The sequence below is a fragment of the Urocitellus parryii genome, chromosome 8, assembly GCF_045843805.1.
Source record: "Urocitellus parryii isolate mUroPar1 chromosome 8, mUroPar1.hap1, whole genome shotgun sequence".
Taxonomy (NCBI): domain Eukaryota; kingdom Metazoa; phylum Chordata; class Mammalia; order Rodentia; family Sciuridae; genus Urocitellus; species Urocitellus parryii.
The window spans coordinates 133,483,398-133,493,094 of record NC_135538.1 but is presented as its reverse complement, the minus strand read 5'-3'; the positions used below and the strand labels follow the sequence as shown (position 1 = coordinate 133,493,094).

Below are 9,697 nucleotides of genomic sequence, written 5' to 3'. Positions count from 1 at the left end.
CACAACTGGCTGCAGAAAACTTAGCCACTTTTTTTTTTATAATATGTGCCATGAAGAAATCCACCTGGTATGTAACCACACAGTTGTTGTAAACCACCTTACTGTGAATGGTTACGTATAACTCTGACCCCTGGGAGCAATTTAACTTTACAAGGCAGGGGGCAGTGTGTGTGAATATATCCATTCCCCATCACAACAGAGGAAAGTAGAGATGCCCATGGAAAAGGGACTGATTTCTCACTGGCCCAAGTTACCCACTCTCCCACCTCCATGGAGTCTTCCAGAAAGCTCACAGAAATTTTAGAATTTTTGAGCTCTCTACATGAGGTTCCTGAGATGTGCCCTCACCCCTCACACCTCCTCACAGCTCTGCATTCTACTTTAGACTCCCCCTAAAAATGGGCTGAGATTTTCATGCCACAGTGGAGAAGAGAGAGGCACCACTTATCTTCTTATGCCTGGAGAAGGGCCAACGGTGTTGGCAGTTTTCTGCCCACAGTGAAGCCACAGGGTCCTTCCCAGCTGCAAGGGGGTAGGTGACAGCTGATCCCTGACAAGGCTGAATGAACCCAGCAGCCAATATGACCACAGACCCACAGAGAAGGGCAATTTCAGATCCTGGAAAAACATCTCACATGCAAACAGTAGTCAACATGGGTCTCCAAAATGACCCTTTATTTCTGAATTGTTACACTGCACTGATAAGGTCACTTGGGTCACAGGTACATGGTGGAGTGTCAGAAGAAAAGTGGGTCAGAGGGAGAAAGCAGAGGACTGCACCCAGGGATGACTGTTTCCTCATGGAGAAGAAACTCAGCCACAGAACAGCATCCCTCTGGTCCTGCTGTGCTGGATGAAGAAGAGGAAGGGGTGGTCTTCGCAGAAGCATGGAGTTATGCACATTGGCAGTATTCCAAGGGCTGTGGTAGCTGCAGCTTCAGTACCCTCCTCATTGACCTCCACAAAGGACTTGTGCATGACCTTGGACAGATGCAGGTCTCTCCTGGATGACATTCCAGAAAAGTCTGCCCTGACCTGATTGAAGGCATCAGTCATGCCCAGGCTGTGAAGGACTTCCTCCAAATCATAATTTTCTTGTAGCTTAAACAGAGGGAGGAAAACCTCCACCTCCTCTTCGTCCATCAGGTCTGGGCTGGTCCACTCTATGTATTTCTCATAAGTAAGTTCCTTCTCCACCTAGAAGGGAGTTGAACATGTCAAGACCGAGCTCATGCTGTCACACAGGGCCACGTGCGATAATGGAGATGCTCGAGTGGGAGCCTCACCTTGGACAGAGGTGGTGCTAGTGGTAACCAAGGTAAGCTCAAACACAGCTCAGCAGGAGACCTTACCTAGCAACTGCAAGGCCCTGGGTTCCATCCCCAGCACAGACACAAAAAAATAAGATAAAATAACAAGCTAACTGGGAATGGGGGAAAGCAGCTACACCAGAAACCCAAATGCCCTTCCCCTGCCATCACGGCCTCGTTATGGCTTAGTGCTCCTTACCGTTTTCAAGTCAATGTGTTCATTGGGCAGCATGATGATCATATTCAGCTCCTGGCTGACGTAGGGAAGGACCAGAATCTTGGTGAATATTTCCCGTATATAGGTCATTTTAAAAGTAGACTTCTGAAACATCATTTGCACAGGCTTCTCCTCATTCTGTAAGGAAATGGACAACTGTTAAGTAGAAACATGACCCAGCTGGCACAGTGGACTAACTCCACAGAGGCGGCCCCTGTGGGCCCCAGGAACACTCTTGACCCAGCTTCTAGGACAGGCCATGAGGTTCCGCCTGAACCCCTGTTATGGTTACACACCAAGTGTCCCCAGAGGCCAGTGTGTTAAAGGTTTTATCTACAGTGTGGAGCTATTGGGAGGCGGTGGAACCTTTCAAAGGCAGGGCCTATAGAAGTTAGGTCATTGGGGCAAGTCCTTGGAGGGGACTGTGAGACCCAAGCCCTTCCTCTCTCCTTCATTTCCTGACTGAGCTGACCAGTTTTGCTTGATCAACTGCTCTCAACTCTTCCATCCACCACCCTCATGCCTAAGAGCAAAGGGTCTGCCTCATCATGGATGGGAAACTTAGATTTTGAGCCCGGGTGAATCTGTCCCTTTTTAAGTGGATTATCTCATTATTTGGCACATTGAGAGAATGCTGACTAACAAACTGCCCATCACCAAGGTGCCCAGACTCACACACAATACCTTTCTTGGTGACTTAACCTAGTCTTACTACTTTGAACTTAATCCACGAATTTACAGTTCTAGCCAGGACCTCTCCCCTGGACTCCAGGATCATGTATTACACTGGCTGTGTGACACCCACACTTAGACCAAAAGAAAGTCCTAATGTCACACATGACTGTGGGGCTCTTTATATCCCCTTCCTGCTCCACCTACACCTCTGCCCATCACAGTTGGCAGTAACACCATGCATCCAGTTGTCAAAAGCCACGGTGCGTCCTTGCTCATGTCTTTCTCTTACACTCTGCATCTCACTCCTTAGCAGATTATGGTGGCTCTACCTTTGAAATACAACCAAAACCTCATCTGTTGTTCTTTCTTCCACTGCCATCACCCTGTCCCTGGAATACAGAGATGACCTCAGAGGGATCCCAGTGAAACATAAGTCAGATCACACCCCTCTGACTGGACACCCTTCCATGACACCCCCTCTCCTAGGAGCAAGACCTGAAGTGCTCAGTACATCCTATAATCACAACAGCTCATCTCCCATTCCTTGTCTCTCCTCACCTCCTACTACTCTCCCTCTGCTGGTTCCTATTCTCACAGGGGTCTCTATGGAAAATCAGGGTCATTCTATCCCTCCCCTGTCCACTTATCCCTATAACCTAGAGGGTGTAGCCTTTGCCTCTTCCTGGTCTTTACTCAAGTATCACCCTCTCAGTGAATGCTTCCTTGATAGACCTGACCTGCAACTGTACCCCCCAACCAGAGCTTCCTGTCTGCTTCCTTTGTGCCTCTGCAGCACTTACCACTGCCTAACAACTACTAATGTAGAGTTGAATGAAGCCCTAACATATATCTTGTTAAAGATGTAAAATGTAAGTTTCATGGGGCAGACATGTTCAGCTAGTCAATACCTGGCACATAGTAGGCTCTCAATTAACATCAGCTGAATAAATGAATAAACAAACTGGTCAACAGAAATAGCAAAGGGCCATCCTCAGACCATGAGAAAAAGACAGAGGACAGTGACCACATCCTACCCTACAATACTGCTTAACTCATGAGTACTCCACAGTTTGATACCAGCAGCTACTAAGATTTTGTTTTTAATTCCATGCAACAGGCACAGCTGAGGGAGCTCCCTAGTTGTCTGGCACAGCACACCATTCCGGATCAAATGCAGTAAACCAAAGACATATCTGCTGTCACTTTCTGTCTCTGCCTTGTTGAGCTTGCCTGAACTAGACCTCAGCCACAACAGTCTCTTGCCCTTGGCTCCTCAAACATGTCCTTGGCCAGAACTTGGCACACTTTTTCAATAAATGGGAGGACAGTAAATTTTTTGGTGTTTGTGCTACAGAGAGTTTCTATCATAACTACTGGATTCTACTGTTGTGACACATATAAACAAGTAAGTATGTGTGTGCACCAACAAAACTTTATCTGATAAACTTGATATGGGCCAGCTTTGACACACAGGCCTCAGGGTGCTGACCCCACCTTATTCAATCTCTCTGCATTCCCCTCCAGGACCCAAGGTCTCCAATCTTATAATAGAAAAGAATCCAACCTTGGTAATTTAATGACTCACTAAATATATAATTATGTTAGTAAGTTAATCTTGTTTCGATATGAGGAATCCAAATTAAAATCCTTATCAACTCAAAATCCATGTTCCTGGAGACACCCCTGCCACACACTCTGTGGGCTGGTACAGTCAACCCCTGCTGCAGCTCCACCCTCTCCCTCTACTGCAGAAAGCAAGGTAAACTGCTTCACTGCTCTGTATCCAGCAGAAGCCACGTGAGAGCAGTTCTGGTTTCCCTCTGAATACAATGGCAGAACCTCCAAAGAAGGCCTTTTGCCCTCCATCTTCTGTCCTTCCTGCTCCATCCTGCCTGGACAGTGGAGGCGGTATCTGAGCCCTCCTGTGAGCATGAAGAAGAGGCCACAGGCTGAGGTGGCAGAGCAGGGAGAGCTGGTTCCCAAGAGCCTCACCCCAGTGCCACATCAGCCCTGGGTTCTCCTCTCCTCTGGGCCCCCTTGGTGGTGAGATGAGCTGTGAGCTGAACTGCAGAGATCTTGGGTTTCCGTTGCTTATAGTTGAATGAAGCCCTAACATACATCTTGATAAAGATGAATTTCAAGGAGAAAAAAAAAGTCATATCTGGGGGAAAACAGGACAGTTCATTTCAGAATGAATCTCAACACAAAATGTATGTCTTGGAAAACTGAAGGTTCAGATCCAAGTGGACGAGGAAGATCTAACTTATGGTCAGTGATCAAGAACACATTAGTCCACCCTGTCTGCTTTGTAGCATGTAAAAAAAAATCTGTATAATTAAAAAGACTTTTTAAAAATTGGATTCTGTGAGAGAGAGACACCAGGCCATCTGCAAACACCTTCCAAGATGAAGGTGGTTAAACTCAAGAGTCTAATTCTTTGTGTGTATCCCTTTGCTTGTTTTTAAACAAAAATATGTACTGGTGTTTTAAACAAAAATATGTATCCTTACAAACAAAAGAAGACTGAAGATCAGTGACTGGTTCAGTATTTCCTGAGCACCGGCTACCATAACTACTCTATAACTTCCAACTGCCTACAGGTCAAGCACTTATATGACAGCCATCTGCCCTGGGATGGTTTTTCAACAAAAGTAAAAAGTCCTTCAACCACTGCTATGTCTACTAGAGACCAGCAGGGGGCGCAGTGACAGCTTAGATAAAGGGGCAGATGCCTGGTGGGGCTTCCAGAAGGGACACAGCAGTTAAGAAAGGAGTGTGAAGGTACTGAAGCGAATGGGGAGGATCCAGGTCCAAGAGGACCCTCAGACACCAAATTTGGAGTTTGAACTTCATCTCAAAAGTTCTGAGAAGCCAAGAAAGACCTAAAGTTAGCCTGAGAGCTACACCATCAGATTTGCCCTGTAGATTAACACAGCAGAGAAAGTAGGGCAGGTGACAGTAAGGGGGGGGGGGCTGCGAACAGAACCCTCGGTGACATACAAAAAGAGGAAGCTCATGAGACAAAGGCCCCAAGGCATAGGGATTCCTTGCTGCAGGGCTGTCCTACACTATGCAAGACACAGGCTCCGTGTGGTGGCCTTCATGATCTAGAAACCAACAAACACAGGCCCTGTGTCTGGGAATCCCCTTTGTTACTATGCAACATTCACCTTGCTGACTTTAAATGGTCTCTCCCGGGTGAGCTCTTTGTCAAACTGTTTATCCCAGTTTCCTTTGAAGTAGATGGCATTCAGGAGAACCAGTTTGGTAATTTTATCCAATGAACCTGGAGACAGCAACTCTGTAATTTTATCTAAAAGGAAGATTAAAGAACCAGTTAGCTGAGAGTTTTGTGATGGGTGTTTCAGCGATAATATGGATAGGGACCCACCTCCTCAAATGGTCAAGCACAGAGATAAAGGATCACATATGCCCAAAATAATATAAATAGATATTTGTCATCAAAAAAAAAAAAACAATATCCCTGGCATTGAAATACATGTTCTAAGAAAAATACCATCATTTGAATAAAACGTAAAAGGAAAAAGTAGATATTAGTAAGTGAATTCATACCACATGAGATAGAAAGAAATGATTGGTGCCACAAACAAAAGAACTTAAAATACTGTTACAAGGAGTGATTATAAATTTAAACCTAAATGTTTGAGGTGCTGATATGTTCAGTCTGATTTAAACATTACACACATTATGTATGCATTGAAGCATGATGTATAGTTTTGTTATTTTTTCTAGTCCAGCATATCGAACAATATTATTTTTGTACAATATACATGATTTTGTTATTATCAACTAAAAATATTTAAGATTTTAGAAAGATGTTCTTTACAAGTGTAAAGCACAATTTAGCCAGACATGGTGGTACATGCTGTAATCACAGGCTTGGGAGACTGAGGCAGGAGGATTGTAAATTCTAAGCCAGCCTTAGCAACTGAGGCCCTAAGCATCTTCACAAGACCTTGTCTCTAAATAAAATATTTATTTAGGACAAATATCCCATTACATTATTTAAGGATGTGGCTTGGTATTTAAGTCCCTCTGATTTGAATCCCTGGTACCAAAATTGAAAAAAAAAAAGCATACAGTTTAAATTAAAAACCACAGGTCCATGAGGATACCACCAAGCAACTTGCAACAATGCATGAAAACTGGGGAGCATGAGCTCATACTAGAGAGGACACAGCTGAGACCCGTCAGGTGAATTTTTCTTTATGCGATTGGTGAAAAGAAAAAACAAACAACAGCAAAGACATTACAGAGTGGATTGTTCTGGAAGAGGGGTGCTGACTAGGGGGAAATATTATGGGTACACTGAGAAGAACAGGGAAGACCTAGAGAAAATGTCATCCACTGACAGTATTTCAGAAGCAGACTTTTAAAGTCTGAAATTATTTGAGAACAAACACATCATTCCTGTTCATATTTGACAATGCTGTGAAGGAACTGACAATAAGACTGATGTAAATACTATTAAAAACAGAACAACAGGCTGGGACTGTAGCTCAGCGGTAGAGCATCTGCTCAGCATGCCCAAGGCCCTGGGTTGGATCCCCAGCACTGCAAACAAAGGAACTAGCAAAGCAACTACAACCCCACCATCAACAGGAACAGCAAATAAAAACTATGCTTTTACCTTCTGTCTCTTTAGCTACCCAGGTATTTATGTGTTCTGGACTCCTCTGTAGCATTCAGAAAGTCAAACTCTTCCATCTCTGCTTGGTAGAATTTCTGGCAGGAATCTTTAAGAGACTAAGGCAGAGCAACATAATTGCATGGTTCCAAAGTATTTAACAAGTGTACTTCTTTAATCTACCAAAGCAGAAACTTAATAATGTGCTGATTTAAGGAGGTAATTTACAAATTAATACATAGAATGAACCTAAAATTCACCTTCTCAGTTTTGGGCCATCTTTAATGTCCCGAGTATCGAATAATTTTCATGAATGGCTGGATCTTTATGGGAGTTGCTGAGCCTCAAGAAGTAACTGGGAGGAAGCTGAGCTGCAATAACTGTGGAGAGAAAGTTAACCCAGCAAGAGCTACCACTCCTCCGCACTCTGGATCAAGGGACACTGAACACAGAAAGTAGAATATAGGAAAATGAGCCATTTTGCACCACCCTGCCACCATAACTTCCTTTGATAACAGAAAATGAGTACCATCAAAAATGGTATCACAGGTGACTACAGAGCATCTGAGATCAGGTCAGTGCAGCTGCAGAACTGAATATTCTCTTTTATTAAATTTTGATTAATTACATGTGTCTAGAGATTGCCAGTGCTGCTGAACATCTCAGTTTGGAGTAATAAGCAATTCTCAAAAAACAAGCAGGGCTATGATTCGGCTCAGTGGTAAAGCATTTGCTCAGCATGGGAAAAGCCCTTGGTTCTATCCTCAGCATCACAAAAAAAGAAAGGAAAAAGAAGTTCAAAGTATTTTACTAACATAGCCTATGAAATGATAATGACATTGATGAACACATACATTCAACCAAGTTAAAATAGAAAATTTGTGGAATATAAGTGTGCTTACAACCCATTACATTGGCAATGCACTATGAAATTATTTCCTAATCTTCCTTTTGAACATATTTGATTTCTATTTATTTATAAGGAAAGATTTCACATTTCTCCTTCAGTATTGCACAGACACAGGTGTTAGGAACACAAGTTCTTTGAGTTATTAGCTGGGTGGCCTTAAAAAGGTTAATTAGTGTCTCTGCCTCTTCGTTTGCCCTGTAAATGAGACAGCACTGGCTGTATAAAGCTCCCAGAGTTACTTCGAGGCCCAGCTGAATTACTTTCATTATTACTACTTTATCCAATGTTACTGAATTCTCAACATATTGTGGGCACTTAAAAGGAGAACTTCCTGTATCATTCCATTTCATTCTCACAGAGTTCTTTACCAATTTCACTGTTCTGTTTTTTAAAAAATTTTAAATCTTTCAATCGAGGAAAATAGTCTGAAAGCAAACTGGTCACTCAAATACTGATAACTTGCCACACACTTGTGGGTGATTTTTACAACTTTTAAACACCCTAGGAAATAACTACCTGCTATTCAAGTTACTATTATAAAAACAATGAATAATCAAACTCAAGGAATATGTAATTTTACATAATGGTTGGTATTCAATTTTTGGAAGTTTAAAATAATGAATGACAAATATTTCTAATTTCCTTATTTTGTATACTAATACAAATTTTTAAATATCAATAGTTTTCTTAAAATATCCACCCCCAAAATGAAAGAAAATTAAATCAGCCAATCATGTGAGTATGTTAGAATTTCTGTTCATATAAAAGGCTTAAAGAGGGTGATGATACTTATAAAGTAGCTAAGACTAATTAAATAAGTAAAACAGATTATAAAAAATCATACTGTGATATATAGTTGTTATTAATATTTGAACCTATTCTTGTTTATGTTCATTTTATATCACTTCCTTTTAAAACAATTAATGTAGTTTAAAGCAGGTTTGAAAAATGAGAAAAAATAATAGAAAACATTGAAATCTCACACATACAAAAACTCTTATAAATCAATAAGAAAAGGGAATACAGATCAAGAGAATAATGTGCACAGAATATGTAAATAAACAACATACACAAAACATATACAGTTTGAATATCCCAAAATGTACATGTGCAGAAATATTTTACATTTTGGCACTTTCCAATTGTGGATTTTGGGATTATGGATACTCAGATTGTCCATGCTCAAAGAGCTTAAGTTCAATCTCATAAGTAATCAAGATTCAAAAGCTACAAACATGCAGTGTTGATCATGGTAGATGGAAACCAACATTGTGCTTATATCCCTGAAAGGAACAGATACATCACTTTGGAGAGACATTGAATAATATAATATATATTAAAATTTCTAAGCTCTATTTTCTTCCTCCTTCCACATATCTACCTGGGAGCAGCACACACACTCATACATGCACAAAAGTCACATTCGATAACACTGTAGGTCATCCATGAGCAAGTATCTTTCTATGTTACAATGTGTCCAACTTAGAATTATCAGATGATGGTTCATAATAGTGATGTAGGGCTGGGGATGCACTCAGGGGTAGAGCTCATGCTTATTTATATTTGAGATTCTGGATTCAATCCCCAGTGCCACATAATGGTGATGATGATGATCATGATAACAACACTGAAGTAGATCCACATACACTGAGATGGGAAGAACAAGAGAAAGTTATTTCAAAACAAAGTGTTTTGGATAAAGGCATAATGCAGAGAAAATTACTACAAAACAAGATCACTACATGTGCAGGAGGATAAATATCAAATCTATGAAAGCTCTTATTCTGGGAGGGATGATGGGTTGTGGGAAAGAGGTTAATGTGGCTCTTGCTTTGCTGGCTTTATTGCATTCTGCACAAAAATGTTCTCACCTGTGACTTGAGTAGTTTTCTGATTTTTTAAATGAAAGATGTGAACAAATACATGAGTAGCCAGAA

General features: G+C 41.6%; 1 pseudogene; it reads right to left on the bottom strand.

Moving 5' to 3' along the window:
* Window positions 1-798: 798 nt before the first annotated feature.
* LOC144256503 (serpin B6-like) overlaps window positions 799-9,697 on the bottom strand; it is a 33,409-nt pseudogene continuing 24,510 nt past the window's right edge.